Source organism: Macaca thibetana, chromosome 8 (genome assembly GCF_024542745.1).
Source record: "Macaca thibetana thibetana isolate TM-01 chromosome 8, ASM2454274v1, whole genome shotgun sequence".
Taxonomy (NCBI): Eukaryota; Metazoa; Chordata; class Mammalia; order Primates; family Cercopithecidae; genus Macaca; species Macaca thibetana.
In genome coordinates, this window is record NC_065585.1 from 124,516,627 (window position 1) to 124,538,250 (window position 21,624).

Genomic DNA, 21,624 nt, shown 5'->3' on the forward strand with positions numbered 1-21,624 from the left:
TTTTCTCTATCTATCTATCTTTTTTTTTTTTTTTTTCTTTCTTTCTTTTTTTTTTTTTTTTTTTTTTTTTTTTTTGAGACAGAGTCTCAGTCTGTCACCAAGCTGGAGTACACTGGTGCGATCTCGGCTTACTGTAACCTCTGCCTCCCAGGTTCAAGCTATTCTTTTGCCTCAGCCTCCCGAGTAGCTGGGAATACAGGTGTCTGCCACCACGCCTGGCTAATTTTTTATATTTTTAGTAGAGACAGGGTTTCACCGTGTTAGCCAGGATGGTCTTGATCTCCTGACCTCGTGATCCACTTGTCTCAGCCTCCCAAAGTGCTGGGATTACAGGCATGAGCCACCATGCCCAGCTATTTTTTTTTTTTTATTTATCTATACTCTTCCCTCTATTTGTAAAGGTCCTCCCCACCCCAATAATCTTGTCTTGAAACAACATCTGAATTGAAAAGTATCCTAATTTCTGGTCACAGGGGACCCTTCTGCCTCTGCAGCCACAGTCTGTCCAAGTATACCCACAGCTGCTGTCTTTGGTCTAGGCTTATAGAACTGTCTAGACCCTGTAGACACTTGTGACATGGGCCCTGAACTCCTCACTTTTACATTCTGTTTTTAAACTGAACTTAGCACAAGGCAAGGTGCAAATATGTAGTGAGGGATTGACTGATAGGTGAGTAGATATCTATCTGTCTAACTTGCGCGCTCTCTCTCTCTCTCATTATAATTGTTAGAAATAAAAGTAAGAACAGGACAGAGAATCAAGAGGCCTGCCTACAATCCCCACGGCTGCCACAAACAGCCTGTGTGACTTTCAGGGAGTCCCTCAGCTTCCCCAAGCCTCTATTCTTCACCAATATAATGATGGGGTGGGATCAGGGTATGTGAAGACCTCTTTCCATGCTGAAATCAGGTGAGACAGTTTCTGATGGGCCAGCCTCCCCTCTGGACTCTGCCCTCAGACAGGCTTGTTTGCATGGATGTGGACTTGATGGATCTACTTGCCGTGCAGCACCTCCGTGCTCAGGGTGAAGTCATTCCGTCACCCCTGCAAGCACGGCTGGTGTGAGCTTACCTTAAAAACAAAACAAAACGAAACGAAACTAGTTTATCCACAGATAATTAAGATGAAAAGACTTCTAAACAACTGGAAATTTATGGTACCAATAACTAAACATTAGAGTTCAACTTGTGAGATGAATCAGGTTGTGGATTATCTTCCACACATGATTTTTCTCTCTCCTGGCATGAGTATAAAGCACATCTTTTAAGTGCATGGTGCTGTGCTAGTGCTTCACACCATTCCTGGCGGTGGGACGCGGACTTAGAAAACCAAGTTCTAGCATTTTAGGAGCTTAGCGCTGAAGTTGTGGTTATTAGGTTCACCACCTAATTCTTGGTTTTGTTTTGTTTTGAGAGGGAATCTCGCTGTGTCACCAGGCTGGAGTGCAATGGTGCGATCTCGGCTCACTGCAACCTCCACCTCCCAGGTTCAAGTAATTCTCCTGCCTTAGCCTCCCGAGTAGCTGGGACTACAGGTGTGTGCCACCACATCTGGCTAATTTTGTATTTTTTGTAGAGACTGGGTTTCAGCATGTTGGCCAGGATGGTTTTGGTCTCTTGACCTTGTGATGCACCTGCCTCAGCCTCCCAAAGCGCTGGGATTACAAGTATGAGCCACTGCTCCCGGCCCACACCCTGTTATATAAACAACATCAAAATGGTAGAACCGTTACTGAGTTTAAGTTCACATGAAGAATGTGCTTTAACAATTCCCAGTACTATCAGTATTGTGAAATAATTCCTCTGAGAGATAAGAATCACTGGCTTCTATGCGCTTCTTTTCTCTCCTCATCATGTTCTTTTACCCCAGTTTCCTTACGTTTTTTAAAAATTGTTTCAGAGTTGTTTTATTTTAGTTTAGATTGCGAGACAATTATTAAGTCAAAATTAATTCATCCAATACCCTTTTACTAGAAGTTTTATTAGAAAATATATCACATTTTAGTTTTTCTTAATCCAGTTCTGTAAAAATGTCTTATATTTTATTCATGCAAAATTGTGGTTACTTGAATTTTCTTTTAAAAAAACATTGTTTTTGACTATGAGAGTCAACATGGCAAAACATTTTTGAGGTGATGACATAGCATGTAGTGAAACAGCCTAAGAATTCCAGAAAAAAAAAAAAAAAAGAAAACTGGGTATAGGCTTTGCTCTAGATAACACTGAATTGGACTGAGTTTAACATTAGCTAAAACTGCTTTGAGTGGTTTGGATAATTAAGAGATTGCCATTTTTATCTTGAAAGAATAGTGGTAAAACATCCAAGAGCACTAGAATTGTGATAAAGAATTTATGAGGGTTGGTGGATCCACGGCCACCCCCCCACCTTCCTATGATGACGTATCACTAATAAATTCTGGATATTTAGATGTTATGCCAGCCATGTAATCAGATTTATTTAATTGGGCCAGGCAGGTGTGTATTTACTTTAGAAAAAATGAAAAAGACAGGGTTTATGAGAAATATTTGAAGGCAGTACCCTCTGATCACTCTTATGAGTTGGTGTTTCTACAAGTTCCAAAGATTTTAAACCTGATTTACTAGACCTGGGAATTTTCAATGTGGTCTAATTATTTACTTGAAGACATAGACGTGAAAATTTTAGGCAACCTTCTAAACCTTTTTCACCATGGATGGAACTATAACTTAGAGAATAATACTTAGAAGGAGTAATTGGAAATCAGAGTTTGAAATAAAACTTGGACCACTTTGCATACACTCTTCTAACCTGACATTTTAGCTACATAATATGTACTTTAAGTATAACATCAACCTTTAACAAATATTTAAAGACAAACAAACTACATGAACAAAATACTAAAAGGCTCATTTTATATTTGTTTTAGATGTTTTAAATAGTTGCAATGGATTAAAAATGATGATTTGAAATGTTGCTTGTAATACAGTTTTGCCTGCTAAATTCTCCACATTTTGTAACCTGTTTTATTTCTTTGGGTGTAAAGGGTTTTTGCTTAGTATTGTGATATTGTACCTATTTTGTCCTAGTTGTATAGTAATGTTTCAGTCCATCATCCAGCTTTGGCTGCTGAAATCATATAGCTGTGAAGACTTGCGTTTGTTTCTGTTAGACTGCTTTTCAGTTCTGTGTTGAGTATCTTAATTACTGTAGAAAATATGTTACTTTTTCCTTTTTTTCTTTGTGCGTGTGTGTGTGTGTGTCTGTGGTTTTTTTTTTGTTTTGTTTTGTTTTTTGAGGTGGAGTCTTGCTCTGTCCCTGAGCCTGGAGTGCAGTGGTGTAATCTTGGTTCACTGCAAGCTCTGCCTCCTGGGTTGAAGTGATTCTCCTGCCTCAGCCTCCCTAGTAGCTGGGACTACAGGCACCCGCCACCACGCCCAGCTAATTTTTTGTATTTTTAGTAGAGACGGGTTTCACCATGTTAGCCAGGATGGTCTTGATCTCCTGACCTTGTGATCAACCCACCTCGGCTCCCAAAGTGCTGGGGTTACAGGCGGGAGCCACAGCGCCCAGCCCACTTCTTCCTTTAAGGGTGTTTTGTAATATATATAAGGACTGGAATTGTGTTTTTAAAGAAAAGCGTTCAAGTTTGACGATATACTATCTGTGTTTTCACTATTCAGAGTGCTGTTTAGTAGTTGAAACTTAAACTATTTAATGTCATTAAATAAAGTGACAACAATTTTTAAAAAGTTACCTTCATCTTGGCCGGGCACGGTGGCTAAAGCCTGTAATCCCAGCACTTTGGGAGGCCGAGACAGGCGGATCACGAGGTCAGGTGATCGAGACCATCCTGGCTAACACAGTGAAACCCCGTCTCTACCAAAAAAATACAAAAAACTAGCCAGGTGTGGTGGCGGGCACCTGTAGTCCCAGCTGCTCAGGAGGCTGAGGCAGGAGAATGGTGTGAACCCGGGAGGCGGAGCTTGCAGTGAGCCAAGATTGCACCATTGCACTCCAACCTGGGTGACAGAGCGAGACTCTGTCTCAAAAAAAAAAAAAAAAAAAAAGTTACCTTCATCTTATTCTAATATATTGTTTGTACCCTTATACCTGTGTACCTTAATAACTAGATATGTTGTGTTAAAGTGTATTATTTTGCTTTCTATCTACATATGACTGCATTTTCCTCATCTAAAGTAGCTGATTATAGAATGAACAGTTCAGGAGTAATATATATATACTGTTTATCCGTATCTTTCTATATATATGTATAAATCTTTAAGATTCCACCTCAAATGTCACCTCTTCTAAGAAGCTCCATGATTCCTCCAAGCCAGAAATAATCTGTTTCTGTGCCAAACCTCTTAGTGTACTTGATTCTCTTATATCACTCACCACATATTTTGTATTTGGGTTACTTGCGTCCTTTTATGTCTTAGTTTCTAGACTGCAAGTGGCCTGAGAACAGAAGACATTCAGTCTTATTTATTAAAGAACAATAATAGGATTCGAGTGTATGAATGCTCGGAATATGTTTTCTGAAGGAATACAATGATTGTGTTAATCAGCTTTCACTACGATAATGTTGTGTTTTAAGAGAAAGTTCAGTGGCTTGCAGCAATCAGCGTTTATTTCTCCCTTGGAGGTCACGAGCAGTCTGCAGTAGCGCTGCTCCAGGCCGCCTTTGGCTTCACATATGCTTCCTGTGTCTTTAGTCTGGGAGTCGGGTTGACAGAGATACCTCTATCTGGAATGTGCACTTTCCATAGTGGATGGAAGGTCGGTGGAAAATCTCCAAGAATCTTTTTCTTTTTTTTTGAGAAGGAGTCTCACTCTGTCACCTGGAGTGCAGTGACACGATCTCAGCTCACTGCAACCTCCGACGCTCTGGTTCAAGCGATGTTCCTGCCTCAGCCTCCCGAGTAGCTGGGATTACAGGCATACACCACCATGCCCAGCTAATTTTTGTATTTTTAGTAGAAACAGCGTCTCACCATTTTGGCCAAGATGGTCTTGATCTCCTAACCTCGTGATCTGCCTGCCTCAGCCTCCCAAAGTGCTGGGATTACAGGCGTGAGCCCCTGCACCCATCCTCCAAGATTCTTTAAGCCTGCAAGTAGCAGTAGTCACTGCTTCCTTCATTCCGTTAGCCACAGCAAGTCAGCCAGCCTCACGCAACTTCGCTTGAAAGTACATTCCTCGTGGGGGTGGGGGCAGGACAGGCTCAGAGGGAAGAGGAAATACTTGCAGAAAAATAATACAATTCACCCCAAAGATAATGAAGAATTTGGAGTGGAAAAGAAGCAGAAGCAGAGAGGAGACTCAGTGCTGTAGCAAAGGTGCCACCAAGCTAAGTGGCTGCCCTCCAAAAAAGTGTTCACATTAAATTTCCATCCTTATAAATGCTCTAATTGGAGATTTGTCGTCATGCATGTAGCTTCAGCCTGCTTGAAAAATATACACAGGTGGAGGAAAATACAGATCAACTATAGAAAAGCATGCAGGCTTAAAACCTTAAAGAAAAACTAGGCAATACCATTCAGGACATAGGCATGGGCAAAGGCTTCATGACTAAAACACCAAAAGCAATTGCAAGAAAAGCCAAAATTGACAAATGGGATCTAATTAAACTAAAGAGCTTCTGCACGGCAAAAGAAAGTATCATCAGAGTGAACAGGCAACCTATATAGAATGGGAGAAAATTTTTGTCCCATAAGCACTGCTGACAAAGTGGTTGCCCCCTTTGTCAGTCTGTCCATCTGGCAAAGGTTTAATATCCAGAATCTACTAGGAACTTAAACAAATTTACAAGAAACAAACAACCCTGTCAAAAAGTGGGTGAAGGATATGCACAGACACTTCTCAAAACAAGATATTTATGAGGTCAACAAACATATGAATAAAAGCTCATCATCACTGGTCATTAGAGAAATGCAAATCAAAACCGCAATGAGATACCATCTCACACCAGTCAGAGTGGTAATGATTAAAAAGTCAGGAAACAACATGCTGGTGAGGCTGTTGAGAAACAGGAACACTTTTACACTGTTGGTGGGAGTGTAAATTAGTTTGACCACTGTGGAAGGCAGTGTGGTGATTCCTCAAGGATCTAGAACCAGAAATACCATTTGTCCCAGCCATACCATTACTGGGTATATACCCAAAGGATTATAAATCATTCTGCTATAAAGACACATGCACACGTATGTTTATTGCAGCACTATTTACAATAGTAAAAACTTGGAACCAACCCAAATGCCCATCAATGACAGACTAGATAAGTAAAATGTGGTACGTATACACCTTGGGATACTATGCAACCATGAAAAAGAATGAGTTCATGTCCTTTGCAGGGACATGAATGAAGCTGGAAGCCATCATTCTCAGGAAACTAACACAGGAACAGAAAACCAAACACATTGATAAGTAGGAGTTGAACAATGAGAACACATGGACACAGGGAGGGGAGGGAGAGCATTAAGACAAATACCTAATGCATGTAGGGCTTAAAATCTAGATGATGGGTTGATAGGTGCAGCAAACCACCATGGCACATGTATACCTATGTAACAAACCTGCACATTCTGCACATGTATCCCAGAACTTAAAGTAAATATGTATACACATGTAAAAATATATATATAAAATAAAATAAAAATAAAAATGGAGTTGGTATCCTTTAGTGAAGTGATCCAGGAGAAATGAAAAAGAAGGCTAATCTATTTGGGATCCATGTTTCTTGAAAGATAAGGACAAAGTAACTCAGAGATGACATCAACAATTTCTCCTGCTGACAGTTTCCAATCAAAAGCAAATAGCATGCACGTATTTGTCAGGGTCGTTGGCAGTGGTTCTCCAAATCTTTCGCCCCTTATCATACTTCATTGTGCATTTTTCCTTCCTGCTCTTGCTTTATCTATTTCCTGCCCCTTCTCTGAGCTTTCTTTTTCTTCTGTGAGTTGCCGCACCGTTAAGAGGTGGTGTTAAACATGCTATATGGCTTGATACATTATTAATAAATGGAAAATAAAAACTACATTTCAGGATGTTGGTTGGGGTTGATAACAAAGAAGAGAATAAAATGCAGGCTTTTCCCCAGGGGACTCAGAATGGGCAGCTCTTTTCCCCAGCTGACCCAGGCTTAGGGAAGAAATGGAGGGGGCAATCTTAATGGAATAAAAGTTTCTTCTTAAAAATTTTAAAAGAGCTTTATTGGGATATAATTCACACGTCAGAAAAGTCGCTCATTTTGCCAAGACCAGCTCAGTTGGGGAGACCCTAACCCAGCAGCTCTAGAGGAATTAAAGACACATACACACAAATACAGAGTGTGGAGTAGGAAATCAGGGGCTCACAGCCTTCGGAGCTGACAGCCTCGAACAGAGATTTACCTACATATTTGTTGACAGCAAGCCAGTGATAAGCATTGTTTCCATAGATTATAGATTAACTAAAAGTATTCCTTATGGGAAATAAATAAAGGGATGGGTCTGGCTAGTTATCTGCAGGAGGAGCATGTCCTTAAGGCACAGATCACTTATGCTATTGTTTGTGATTTAAGAACGCCTTTAAGCGGTTTTGCCCCCTGGGTGGGCCAGGTATTCCTTGCCCTCATTCAGGTAAACCCACAACCTTCCAGCGTGGGCATCATGGCCATCATGAACATGTCACAGTGCTACAGAGATTTTGTTTATGGCCAGATGTGGGGGCCTATTCCCAACACATTTAAAGTGTACCAGTCAGTGGCTTTAACATATTCAGAGTTGTGCAGCCATCAACACCATCTAAATTTATAACATCTTCATCAACTCAAAAAAAAAAAAAAAATTCTGTACCCACCAGCAACCTTTCCCTATTAACTAACCCTAGGCAATCACTAATCTACTTCTGTCACTATAGATTTGTCTATTATGAACTTTGCATAAAAATAAAATCATGGAATATGTGGTCTTTTCCAACTTCTCTTTCCCCTAGCCTATGTTTACAAGACTCATCCATGTCATAGCGTGTGTTGGTACTTCATACTTTTTTTTTTTTTTTTGAGACGGAGTCTCAGTCTGTCACCCAGGCTGAAGTGTGGTGGTGCGCTCTCGGCTCACTGCAGCCTCCACCTCCCGAGTTCAAGTGATTCTCCTCATCACCCTCCTGAGGAGCTGGGATTACAGGCTCATACCACCATTCCTGGCTGATTTTTGTATTTTTAGTAGAAACAGGGTTTCACCATGTTGGCCAGGATGGTCTCGATCTCCTAACCTCGTGATCTGCCTGCCTCAGCCTCCCAAAGTGCTGGGATTACAGGCATGAGCCACCATGCCCAGCCAGTACTTCATCGATTTTTATGGCTGAATAGTATTCCATTGTTTGGCTGTACCGCATTTTGCTTATCGATTCATCTGTTGATGGACATTTGAGTTGTTTTCACTTTTTGGCAATTATGAATACTGTTGCTATGAGCATTTGTGTACAAGATTTCTTGTGAACATGTTTTCATTTCTCTTAGGTATACACCAAGGTGTGGAATTACTGGGTTGTATGCTAACTCTATGTTTAGCCTTTTCAAGGACTGCCAAACTGTTTTTCATAGCAATGGCACCATCTTATATTCTCATTAGCAATGTGCAGGGTTCTGAATGTCTCCACATCCTCACCAACATTTGTTATTATCCGTCTTCTTCATTCCAGCCACCCTAGTGTAACTGCCCAATGCGTTCACCTTGCCTGCTGCCTAGTGGGAGCCGGTTTATCAAGACAGGGGAATTGCAATGGAGAAAGAGTCATCCAAGCAGAGCTGGCTGTGCGGGAGACCAGAGATTTATTATTACTCAAATCAGTCTCCCAGAACATTTGGGGATCAGAGTTTTTAAAGATAATTTGGTGGGTGGGGCTTGGAAATTGGGGAGTGCTGATTGGTCAGGTTGGAGATGGAATCATAGGAGGTCAAAGTAAGTTTTTCTTGCTGCTTCTGTTTCTGGGTGCCATGGTAGAACTGGTTGAGCCAGATTACATTCTAGGTGGTGTCAGCTGATCCATCCAGTGCAGGATCTGCAAAATATCTCAAGCAATGATCTTAGGTTTTACAATAGTGATGTTATCCCCAGGAGCAATTTGGAGAGGTTCAGACTCTTAGAGCCAGAGACTGCGTGACCCCTAAATCATAATTTCTAATCTTGTAGCTAATTTGTTAGTCTTGCAAAAGCAGACTGGTCCCCAGGCAAGAAGGGGGTCTTTTTGGGAAGGGCTATTATCAATTTTGTTTCGGAGTCAAACCATGAACTGAATTCCTTCCCAAAGTTAGTTCTGACTACACCCGGGAATGAACAAGAACAGCGTAAACCTTAGAAGCAAGATGGAGTTGGTTAGGTCTGATTTCTTTCACTGTCGTAATTGCCTCACTTAAAATTTTGCAAAGGCAATTTTGCTAGTGCTACATCCTAGTGGTTATGATTTGCATTTCCCTAATGATTAATGTTGGGCGTCATTTCATTTGCTTATTTACTGTTTGTATATCTTCTTAACAGAAGTTTCTACTCAAAGACTTTGCTCATTTTCAGTTAGGTTATTTGTTTCTTTATTATTGAGTTGTAAGGGTTCTTTATGTATTCCGAGTACCAGCCACTCATCCAATAAGTGATTTGCAAATATTTGCAGTATCATAAATGGCATGGAGGACACCCACCCCAGCATGTCCCATTCTGTGGGTTGTTTTTTCTTTTTCTTGATGATCTCATAGAATGAAGTTCTTCTGTTGTGTTACTTTTTTTTTTTTTTTTTTTTTTTTGAGACAGGGTCTCATTCTGTTGCCCAGACCAAAGTGTGCTGGTGCTGGTATGATCATAGAGTTCACCGCAGTCTTGAATTCCTGTGCTGAAGCAATACTCCTGTCTCAGCCTCCCATGTAGCTGGTACCACAGGCGTGTACTGCCACACTTGGTTAATTTTTAAAATATTTTTGTAAAGACAGGGTCTCATTTTTGTTGCCCAGACTGCTCTTGAACGCTGCGCTCAGTTAATCCTCCTGTCTTGGCCTTCCAGAGTGCTGAGATTACAGGCATGAGGCACCAAACCCGGCCTGTCTTAGCTCTTGAAATTGACTTTCTCACGGCACTGCCTCTGTGCTGCTTCTGCTGCACTAAGGTGCTGGGACTGGGGCTATTGAAAGTTACGGCCTCACGTGCCTTTGTCCCCAAATCTTGACTTCTGTGTTCAGTTTGTCAGCATTAAGGAATTAAATTAGCCCTGACTGTGACTGTACCTCCACAAAAAGCAAAAGCAATCCCACTTTCTCTGTTTGTATAGCAGCTATAGTCCTGGACAAGTCACCAAGCAATGAGTCAGCCCAGCTGTGGCCTGGCCGGCAGCCTTTGGGGCAATTTGTGCTTCACTTTGATGGACCCCTTTGTACCCCAGCTGGAGCCAAGGTTGCCAAAGCCTTTCAGATTAAAGTAGAAGCACGAGTGCTCCTTCTTCTCTGGGTCACATCACCATGAGTATTTCTTTTGTGTTGTGCTAAGAAATTATTTAACTCTTCACATTTAGTCTCAGATAATCCAGTTAGAAAAGGGTTGTCAGGCACCGTGCACACTATACTGTACCGACTTTAAATCAATTGTCTCTCTTGGAGTGGTTTCAGACATACCCCAGAAAGCTCCATTATTTCCAATTAACGTTCCATGACCATACCTGCACGCTCTCAGTCCTCCCTCTATACGAAATGACCTAATTGAAAATGCTAAACCCATGAATTCCCAAGCATGAACATGCCTTTGTAGACCTAAAATCTCTGGAGATCCCTTTGTTTTCAATATGTGAGAGGGCTTTGGTGTGCAAAGCCTGTTCAGTTTCAGGCAGTCACTCAATTAGCAAATATAAGCGTGTAGGGAGCTATTAAAGGTCAAATGTTCTTAACTTCATTATTAAAACTGACTCAAGGCACACAGAAATTAGGAGCCATTTATGGAGTTCTCAGAGCTGTCAGGCCTGCCATGGACAGACTTACAAATATTAGTTTCACCACTCTCGAAATTCTGTGCAGTCGGGCGGACTCCATGGATGATGACACCACCTACTGTCTTAAGTAGGTTTCTGGAACAGGTCCTGAGACCTATTTTTTAATAGCGTTCTGAGGAACCACATCTGTAAAGCTGTGCAGGTTCCAGGCCTGGGCACAGAAGGAAGATGAGCTGCGATGTGCGATGTAGTTGTTCAGAGGCCTCAGTCAACCCTATGCGATGTAGTTGTTCAGAGGCCTCAGTCAACCCCACAGGCAGTGAGCAGCTGGAAAAGCCCTTCTGGTTATCCTTCATCAGGAAAGAGAGCTGAATCTTTGTACCTAGCATAAGCCAATCATTGAATGTGGGTGGCCCTGTGGTAGGCGCTTGACCTTGGGCTAGGCAGCAGCTAGGCAGTTCCTGCGGAGAGACTCAGTTGGAAGCTGCCACTAACACTTCTGGCAGCTGGAGGCATGGGTACCTTAGTTCCCACAGGGACACATGGACCGCACACCACTCTCCACCACACACTGCGTCTGCCTCATGTTGTAGGCTGCCGTGCCATTGATGATGTGCAGGATTCCCACCGCAGCATGTCTATTTCCCAAGCCTCTTCGTTCCCTCATCTATCATCTGCCATGTTTTTTGTGGTTTTTTTTTTCTTTGGTTTTTATTGTTCATAGCAAGATAAAAATTTTCCCTGAACAAAAGCACTGGGTTTTGACCTGTTATGTTTAAACCATGCGTGGTGATATACACCTGTAGCCCCAGCTACTCGGGAGGCTGCGATGGGAGGATCACTTGAGCTCGGGAGGTGAAGGCTGCAGTGAGCTATGATAGCATCACTGCACTCCAGTTTGAGCAAAAGAGAAAGACCCTGTCTCCAAAAAACATTTTGTTTGATTTAAAAATAAATTAATTTTAGCCTAAAGCTGCCTCCTTATATATTTTAAGTTCAGGCTAAAAGTTTTTCCACATATAGTACATGGTGTGCTGTAGCCTAATTGAATGTTTGAACAGCCTGTAATCTACTCTTGTGCCAATCACAGAGTTTCAGCCAATCACAGGTGGCTAACTGTTCAAATCGTGTTCAAATAAGGCAAACACCGAGCTGTAACCAATCCAGCTGTTTCTGTACCTCACTTCTGTTTTCTGTACCTTACTTTCCTTTTTTTGCCCATAAATCCTCTCCAATCCCGTGGCAGCACTGCAGTGGCTCTGAACCTATTCTGCTTTGGAGGACTGCTCAATTCATAAATCATTCTTTGCTCAATTGCACTCTGTTCAATTTAGTTAGTCTAAAGCTCTTCTTTCAACAGCCCAGAGGAAAGGGCCAATGGCAGCTGGTGAAAGAGATGGTTCTCAAAACTATATTAATAACTTGTAAATGCAAGCATCTATTATTTTTGTTTTAGGGTCCAACATTTATTCTCAGAAGTCCTCTTTCATGATGATTGACATTCATTCAACAAACCCACATCGCACACAGGCATCTACTGTGGGTAACTGTGTAGTTCAATTTGCTCTTTAATGTTTCATTGTGCCTCGTTTCCTCCCCGTTGCTGCACACGAACCTTGTCTGTGACAGCCCCCACTACCTCGGCCTTGGCCCACAGATGAGGCCATCATTGAACTTCACAGAGAACCTGGTACACTTCCGTCAGCACACTCCTGATGACCTTGGTAAGGTTGCAGCTGGGTCTCCCGCAGAAACTGATCACCTATAGGTCTTTTGGTGTTACCTAGTGTATGCAATCCAGTGTTTCTGCTTCCCCAAGTCTCTCCATCTCTTTCTCCACCATCTGCCCTGGCGGTTCTTGCATTTCAACCTCATTACCCCGGGCCATCACCTCTTCTGTGCTTCTAGAAGCCATTTTAGTAGCCAGCTCACACCATCTCTAGGAGGCCTTTCCAAGATGCTCAATTCTCAGTCTCGAGAGAGCACTCTCAAACTTACAACCTTTCCTTCATCCAGTCTTATGTTCTGGCCCCTTGATCATCACTTTCAGCATCGAGTCTCTTGCTTGGTCCTCAGGCTGTAGCTGGTGCATGGGCCAGGAGGTCCTGACTGTCCCCTGGTGTATAATCCCTTTCTCTCTTTATCAGGCCCAGCACATCTTCGGCTAGGGGCTAGGTTAGGTAGCAACGTAACTGTATTCACAGGCCTAAGGGCCAAGAGAGGAGGTGGGGGACACATTTTGTCTTATGGCTAGAGGCTCCCCACACTGTCTTCCAGCAATGGGGATGAAGTATTCTTACCTTCTTACTAGGGAGGAGTGGCCCACCTCTGCAGGCCCAGAAGATTCAGAGAATTAGGAGTTCCCAGATTGGGGGAATGAAGGTGCTGAAATCAACCTGGATGTCCCCATCCTAGTATCAGGGTACTGTTCTTTCACACCAGTGTTCTGACCTTGCCATAGCAGATCTATCTTGGCTGGGAGTTTAGCTTTCCGTGGAGCCCTGCTGTTCTGACAGTTAGGTCCTAAGGCTGGCGGTCAGTTTTCTCTGCCTTTGCCTAGGAGAGGAGAGCCTCTTTCTATGCTGCAAGAAGGCCCACTGGCTTCTCCACATTTGATTCCCCATGGCCTGTAAATTGCTGTTGGGTTTTCATTATATTTTCTAAAGTATCAGACTACGTTAAGGCAGTAGGATTGGATTCCGTTGTCATTATAGGCACTGATTCTTCCAAAGTTTTCAAATATCTAATACTTTATACCAGCCACTGCATTTCCTTCTGCTACTATGCTATCTCCTTTTGCCACTGGTGAAAGTTTTAAGAACTAAGTTGTGTACTAATTTCCTTGCACAGTCTGTTCATAAGAAATTACCACAGATGTAAGTGGATTAAACAATAGACATTTAATATCTCATAGTTCTGGAGGCTATAAATTTCAAATCAAGATATTGGCAGGGCCATGGTCCCTCTAAACGTGTGAGGGGAGAATCCTTCCTTACTCCTTCCTGACTCTGGTGGCTCGTAGCATTCCTTGGATTGTGGTTGCATCACTCAAACCCCTGTCTGTGTCTTCATAGGGCCTTCCCCATGTCTCTCTGTCTGTATGTCTTCCCCTTGTCTTATAAGGATACCAGTCACTGGATTTAAAGCCCACTCTAAATCCAGAATGATTTTATCTCAACAACCTTAACTAATTACATCTACAAAGACACTATTTCCAAACAAGTTATATTCTGAGTTTCCAGGTGGACATGAATTTTGGAGGGATACTATTCAACCCAATATAGATGGTCACTTTATGTCAGGAGCTATTTGAGCTCAACTTACCACCAGTGATGAGATCCTTATTGCCAGCAAGGTGGCAAGTGACCCAGTTCCCAAGCCTCACGTTACCTTTTCACCTACCCAAATGTATCAGTTGATCTCTCCAAGAAGGAGACCCTGAGACTGTTGAGCCTGCAGATTGTTTATCAGGAAATGCTCCCTGCGTCAATACCTGTGGAAGGCCAGGGGGTGATGCTAAATTGGGCAGTGGGAGAAGAGAAGCTGCAGCCACCCCAGGCAACCCCAGAGGGAGCTTTGGAGCTAAAATCGCTGGTTAGAACTGACCTGTGTTGGGCCAAAATGGTTGGATGTTTATTCACTCATATCTGTCAGTCACCAGATATGGGATGCCCTGGGAAGGGCTTGACCTTGTACTAGGTGGCTCTTTGCAGACGGGGTAATCCCTGAAGGCACTGACAGATGAAGGTTGTCTGCTGATAGTCCTTCCAGAAATAGGCAAGAAGTCCTTCCTTGATGGGGATCTGTGTGGCATGTCACCATGTCCAACACGAGGACTTAAAACACAGAGATGAGGCCAATGCGGTGAAGGTGAGATTGTATTTCGGTGCGCACTGTAGACATTCCACATTCTGAATCTCATGACACAGGACCCATTTGGGGCTCCACTAGCCAATAATTAAGCCCACAAACCTCAGTCAGGAGTCGTTCAGTAACAACGATGTTGAATATATAGCAGAGAAGCCTTTGTAGAGTTAGAAAACACAACAGCTATCTCCCTCTGAATTTTAAATTAATGTTGTTATTTTAGAAAAAAAATAAACTATTATTCTGGAAAAGTTAACTGGCTTGCCCAAAGTTACCAGCTATGGACATGAATATCTATTTTGTTAATGGTTTTTATTTTTTTCATTTTTAAAACTTACAAAATTTTTAAATTTTTGTTTTAAAAATAGAGATGGGATCTTGCCATGTTGCCCAAGCTGGTCTCAAACTCTTAGCCTTAAGCGGTCCTCCTGCCTCAGCCTCCCAAAGTGCTGAGATTGCAGGTGTGAGCCACTATGCCCAACAAAAAATTATGAAAATCTTAAACATACATAAAACTTTGGAGAATAATTTAAGTAATACCCAGGTGCTCATCACCCAACTCCAACAAGTCTTGGTATTTTGTTGAATTTGCTTCAGATACTTTCATAAAAAAAAAAAAAAACAACTTAATAAATAGACCTCTTTTTACATTGTTCTGAGCCTTGCTTCCTCCCTTTCTTACAGAAAGAAGTAGTACCATAAATTTGTTGGTTATCATTCCTATGACTTGTTTTTTCATACTGTGTATGAAAGTAGTATAAACAGTAGATAATATTATTTGCATGTTTTTAGGCTTATGTAAATGAATCATGCCAAATGTATCATTCCATAACTTGCTTTGCTCGTGCAACATTGTATTTTGAGATGTAACCATGTCAATACATGTAATTCTAGTTTATTCATTTTAATTATTGTATAGCATTATCCCATGAATATGCCATATTTATATATGTGCATTCTGTTGAAGACATTTGGAAAATTGGGAAATGTTTTCCATTTTCACTTTTATGAACAATGCTTCAATGAAACTCTTATTTATATCTTGTTTATATCTCTTGGAAGAGGGGTGAAATAATTTGTAGGTATATTAATATATATTATATATATAGAATTATTGGTTTTTAAGTTACATGCATCAGAACCAGGACCAGGATAAGGCAATCAAAGGCACAGAGTGCAATATTTAAGGAGGATTTCCCTCTCAGGGGGCAATCCTACACTTGCGTGACTCTGAGAATGAGGGCCTCCTTAAATGTGAAGGCCCAGGCACCTGCTTGACTCATCCAGCATATACTTTCAACTTTAATAATTGCTTCACAAATTGCCCCTCCACATGTCGGAACCAATTTACGGTCTCATCCGCAATGTATGAGAGTTCCAGTTACACTTAACATTAAGTGTAATGGAAAACTTGAAAATTTTTGATAATCTTATGGATGTGTTGGTTTAATGTATAGTTCACTTATTACTAGTCAATTTGAACACGATATTATTAGCCATTCAAGTTTCCTTTTTTGTGAATTGTCTTTCATATTCTCTGTCAATTTCTACTGTATTGCCTATCTTTTTCTTGTATGTAAGAAATATGTATATATACACACATATTTGTATATACATAAAATGTGTATATATATAAACATACATTTAAATATACATATATATTTAATGTATAGACAGGATCTTGCTGTGTCACCCTGGAGTGCAGTGGCACAATCATAGCTCACTGCAGCCTTGAACTCCTGGGCTCAAGCAATCATTCCACCTCCACTTCCGGAGTAGCTGGGACTACAGGCATGTGCCACCATGCCTAGCAAAATTTTTTTTTTTTTTTGTAGAGATAGAGTCTCACTGTGTTGCCCAGATTGGTCTCAAACTCCTGGCCTCAAGCAGTCTTCTTGCCTCAGCCTCCCAAAACGCTGCTATTATAGGCAGGAGCTGCTGTGCTTGGCCCATTTTTCTTATTGATTTATGAGATCTTATACTCAGAATCCTCACCTTTTTGTGTTATATAGGGGTCTATATATAGATATTATTGTAGGTATATTCTCCCAGTTTTTGTTTTGTCTTTTATAGTCTTTTGTTACACAAAATTTTACATTTTAATATACTCAAATTATATCTCTTATTACCTTTTTTATTGTATTTTCTCTATGCCCTAACCAATGTTGTACAAAATATTTTTGTAAGTTTTATTCTAAAGTTCAAATATTCTAAAGTTCAAATTCTAAAGTTCAAAATTGCTTTTAATTTTTGAATCTTCACTCCAAACATACTTTTGTACATGGTATAAAGCTTTCACATGAATAACATTTCCGTAAAGATAGAAAAAAGTTTAAAGATTATTTATAAATTTTGACTCAGGAATTACACTTATTAAAATTTATCCCAAAGAAAGGAGCAGAGGTGTATGCACAGACTTACTAGAGTGATGATCACTTCATCCTATTTATATGGATGAATTGCAAATACTCTAAATATTTAACAGTGGGAAGATGGCTAAAATAAATTTAATTATAGTTATATAATGTAACAGTTTAAAGCTATAAAATAACAATACATTTGAAGAAAATTTAATGACATGGAAATAAGTTAATGATAGATCTTAAGTGGAAAGAGCCAGTTAAAGCAGTGTGCATAGTTTAATATTATTTTGTGGAAAAATATATAAATATACAACCAAAAAAGGTTGAAATGCTATTTATTAAGCTGTTAGTGGTTGTTTGGTTGTTATCTCTGTGTTGTGAAATGATGGATGGATGATTTTCTTTCCTTTCCATATCTATATTTTCTTCAATGAATATGCATTCCTTTTTTTTTTTTTTTTTTTTTTTTTTTTTTTGAGACAGAGGCTCGTTCTGTTGCCCTGGAGTGCAGTGGTGCGATCTCGGCTCACTGCAGCCTCCACTTCCCGAGTTCAAGCAATTCTCCTGCGTCAGCCTCCTAAGTAGCAGGTATTTTGAGAGCAAAAATGGAAAGTTGTTTTAAAACACTCATTCCAAGAAATGAGGTTAACAGAGCTCTCATGAATGCTTAAAATGGAATAAATCATCTTTGTCATCTAGTACTGTAGTTAGAAGGATTGAAAGCCCAGAATCTTCATGACAGAACTGAAGTCAAACATTCTGCCTGATGGTCCTCTGTGTTTCCATGGTCCCCTGTCCTGATTTGGGATTCAGAAAATATGACCATCATACCTAGGTTGTGGATGCCTGCTGAAACCTCATGGAGGCTCGGTTCCATATCTTCATCATTTTAATCCCAGTTTATTTTTACAGAAGTAGGAATCAAGTTTGTGGTCCAACAAATACAATTTAGTGAGACAAATGTAGTCATTCTGGTAGTTATGAAAAATGTTGCCTTCTTTGAGATGAGGCAGGAGGCCTCTTATCAGCCAGGGGATATCATACATGACTGGAGGATGCTTGCTATTGAAATCCTGTGATTAGTAGGAAGTCCAAAATTTTCTCCCAACCCAAATGAGCCAGGTTTTCTCAAACACCAAATAAAACCTGGCCTTGGTTTGACACTTTTGAGAAATGCTTTCATTTCTTTTTCCATCACCAGTATGCTTTATGTAAAAAATATAATCCTGAAAAATAAGATGAAACAGAATTTTAATTTTTTACATTTTGAAAAGATTGTAAAGCATTCAGAAGTACTAAGATTAATTTAATAGATACACTGGACTGGGCTCAGTGGCTCACGCCTGTAATCCTAGCACTTTGGGAGGCTGAGGCAGGCAGATCGTCTGAGATTGGGAGTTTAAGACCAGCCTGATCAACATGGAGAAACTGTCTCTACTAAAACTACAAAATTAGCTGGGCATGGTGGCGCATGCCTGTAATCCCAGCTACTCGGGAGGCTGAGGCAGGAGAATCACTTGAACCCGGGAGGCAGAGGTTGCAATGAGCCAAGATTCTGCCATTGCACTCCAGCCTGGGCAACAAGAGCGAAACTCTGTCTCAAGAAAAAAGAAAGATACATTGAACCCATTGGTGTGCTAGTCACTGTTAGTTACTAACTCTCCAGAGGAAAACACAGCATTTACTGGTTTGTAGCACTGGCTGATTTCTGTGGTGTAAATACTTCCACCGTGGCTGACTCCAAGCCACCTCCCTGACACCATTGAATGGGGAGATGGGAAGAGGTACACGTGATCAGCTTGCCTGGTGTGATCCAGCTCCAGGCTGGAGTGCAGTGGCACGATCTCGGCCTACTACAACCTCTGCCTCCCGGGTTCAAGCAATTCTTCTGCCTCAGCCTCCTGAGTAGCTAGGATTACAGGCACGCACCACCATGCCTGGCTATTTTTGTATTTTAGTAGAGACGGGTTTTCACCGCGTTGGTCAGGCTGGTCTCAAACTCCTGACCTCAGATGATCCACCTGCCTCAGCCTCTCAAAGTGCTGGGATTACAGGCGTGAGCCACCGTGCCCAGCCGGACATTTCTGGTTATACTCAATAACCATAAATAGTAAATGTTAATAATTTAGCAGTTTTGCATGTTTTTTTTTACAAAAGAAATAAAACAGTAATAATGCTGAAGTACTCTGTTTCTCTCCACAGATTCATTTCCTCACCTTCCTTACCCAGCAACAACCATTATTAAGAATCTGGTATGTATTCGTTTAGACCATGTTTTCGCACTTTTCCTACATGTATATGTATGCAAAAGAATACATAGTTGTGCTTTACATATTTTAAATTTTTATCTAATGCTTTCATGTTGTACATGTTCTTCAACTTCCTGTCCCCTTCAATATCATGTTTTAAAAATCTGTTCATGTTAATACCTACAGATGCAGTTCATCTATTTCAACTGTTGACTGTACTCTATTGTATGAAAATATGACAAAGTATTCATCCATCCTCTTACGATGAACATTCATATAGTTTCTAATTTCTTGCTAATACAAATGATGTTGTAATGACCTTCAAGGTATGTCTGAGTATGTAAAGTTACTAGACCTAGAATTGAAATGAATAGGTTGCAGGGAATACTTATTTTCTACTTTAGTAATACTGACAAATTATTCTCCAAGTAGTTGTTCCAGTTTACACTCCTTCCAGAAATACATGAGAGTTTCTCAGGTCCCATATCCTTGTCAATTCCCAATATCACCAGGCTTTTAAAGTGTGGCCAAACTTCGGGTATGAAATGATATCTGTTTTAACTTTCATTTCCCAGACTGCTAGTTAGATTGGCCATTGTATTCATTAATGTAAAAGCTAAGGAGCTGTAACAAAGAGACCTCCAGACTTAGTAATGTAGGTAAGAATTTCAATTAAAAAGATATTTTTCTTACTTAATCTTATGTTGGCCGGTCCAGGCTGGTAAGAGGACTCTGCTCTACACAGTCACTCAGGCATCCTTCCGTTTGCTACCATGCTATCCCTTAGGTCATCAACCTTGTCTTCCCGGTTGAAGTCAGGTTGTTGCCACATACCAGCTTTTGGAAAAAAAGACAAGCTCAGGGAAAGCAATTTCCTTGCAGACAAATAAGACAGAAGTGCACACATTTCTTCCACTCACATTTCATTGGCAATAATTCAGTCTCATGAATAGGAAATATATGTGTCTGGCTAGGCAGCCATGTCCAAGAAGAAGGAAGGAATGGAGAAAGTGCTAGCATTCCTTCCCAAGCAGATGTTTGTTGACTTTTTGGATTTCTTCTTCCATGACTCAGCTGCTAATACATTGTGCCCATTTTAATTTTGCTTTTTTCCTTATTGTTTCATAGGAAGCCTTCATATGCTCTAGATTTGATCATTTATTTATACAATAATTTTGATTGTTTAAATATACCAGTATATATACCTCAATAAAGCTATTTTAAAATATTCTCATTTGTGATTTAAACAAGCCGTATCATATTCTTTAGATAAATTAATATTTCTTTTGTAAAGTGAATAAAATTACCCCCATCCCGATTTTCTCTTTTCTGGAAATGTAATTTTACCTAGTAACTTAATCAAAATTATAGTTTCATGAAAATTTCTTTAGGCTAATGTAAGCTGTTCAAAGTTAAAACAGAAACAAAAAATGTGGTTTCCTCGATACTATTGAACCCTCCAGAAATATCTGACAATCTGTATGACATTGTGGTAATTTTTTTGACCACTCTGAATTTCCATTTTCTCAACTGTAAGTATGCTATTATTTGCTCTGCCTGCTGCATGATACTGTTATAAGGATCAAGCAAGATAATGCAGATAAAATGCTCTGTGGAATGCAAAATGTTTAAGTGTTAGGAATTAGAATTACAAATAGTATTTCAATAGCATGCAGATTTCATTTGAAATGTCCTAAGTCTTGTTTCCAGTTTTACTGTTATATTCTATATACCATTTACACAGATATTCCATACTCTGTATCAGGGGGTGATCTTTGGCAGTCACTACCATCTCTGGGTGTGTGTGTGCGTGTGTGTGTGTATGTGTGTGGTTGGAATAACAGCCATGTGCCCCACCACATCTGTGTGAGTCAAGACTCTCCTGAGAGCTGCCTTTATTTTGAGCAGCTCCGTTCCTAATGGCAACCTGGGAGGTTGGCTTTCCAGCCTGTTTTCAAGCAGTGCTCAGCTAAGCCACGTCACTGCAAGGTATGCCTCAGAATTTCTATCGCTGTTTCAGGCCACCCCAGCTTGGCATGCATCACTGCCGTCCCCCGGCAGTTCTCAGTTTCCTGCAATGTCTCATCCTGCCTGTCACACCCAGTGACAGCCTGTTATAGTCGGGTGGGCAGTACTAAGTGGCTGCTCCCTGGCTCAGCCCTATCCGTCAGTGCCTTTCCCCAGCATCTCTGCTCCAGCACCGCCCTTCATGGGGAGC

General features: G+C 40.8%; 1 protein-coding gene across 2 annotated transcripts in view; it reads left to right on the forward strand.

Annotated features, from left to right (window-relative positions):
- Positions 1-21,624, forward strand: part of PSD3 (pleckstrin and Sec7 domain containing 3) — a 702,311-nt gene that overhangs the window by 69,791 nt on the left and 610,896 nt on the right. For both annotated transcript variants that reach the window (XM_050801835.1, XM_050801836.1), the window contains one exon: positions 19,360-19,409. The gene's annotated coding sequence lies outside the window, so the exon portion shown is untranslated. The remainder of the gene's footprint in view (positions 1-19,359; positions 19,410-21,624) is intronic.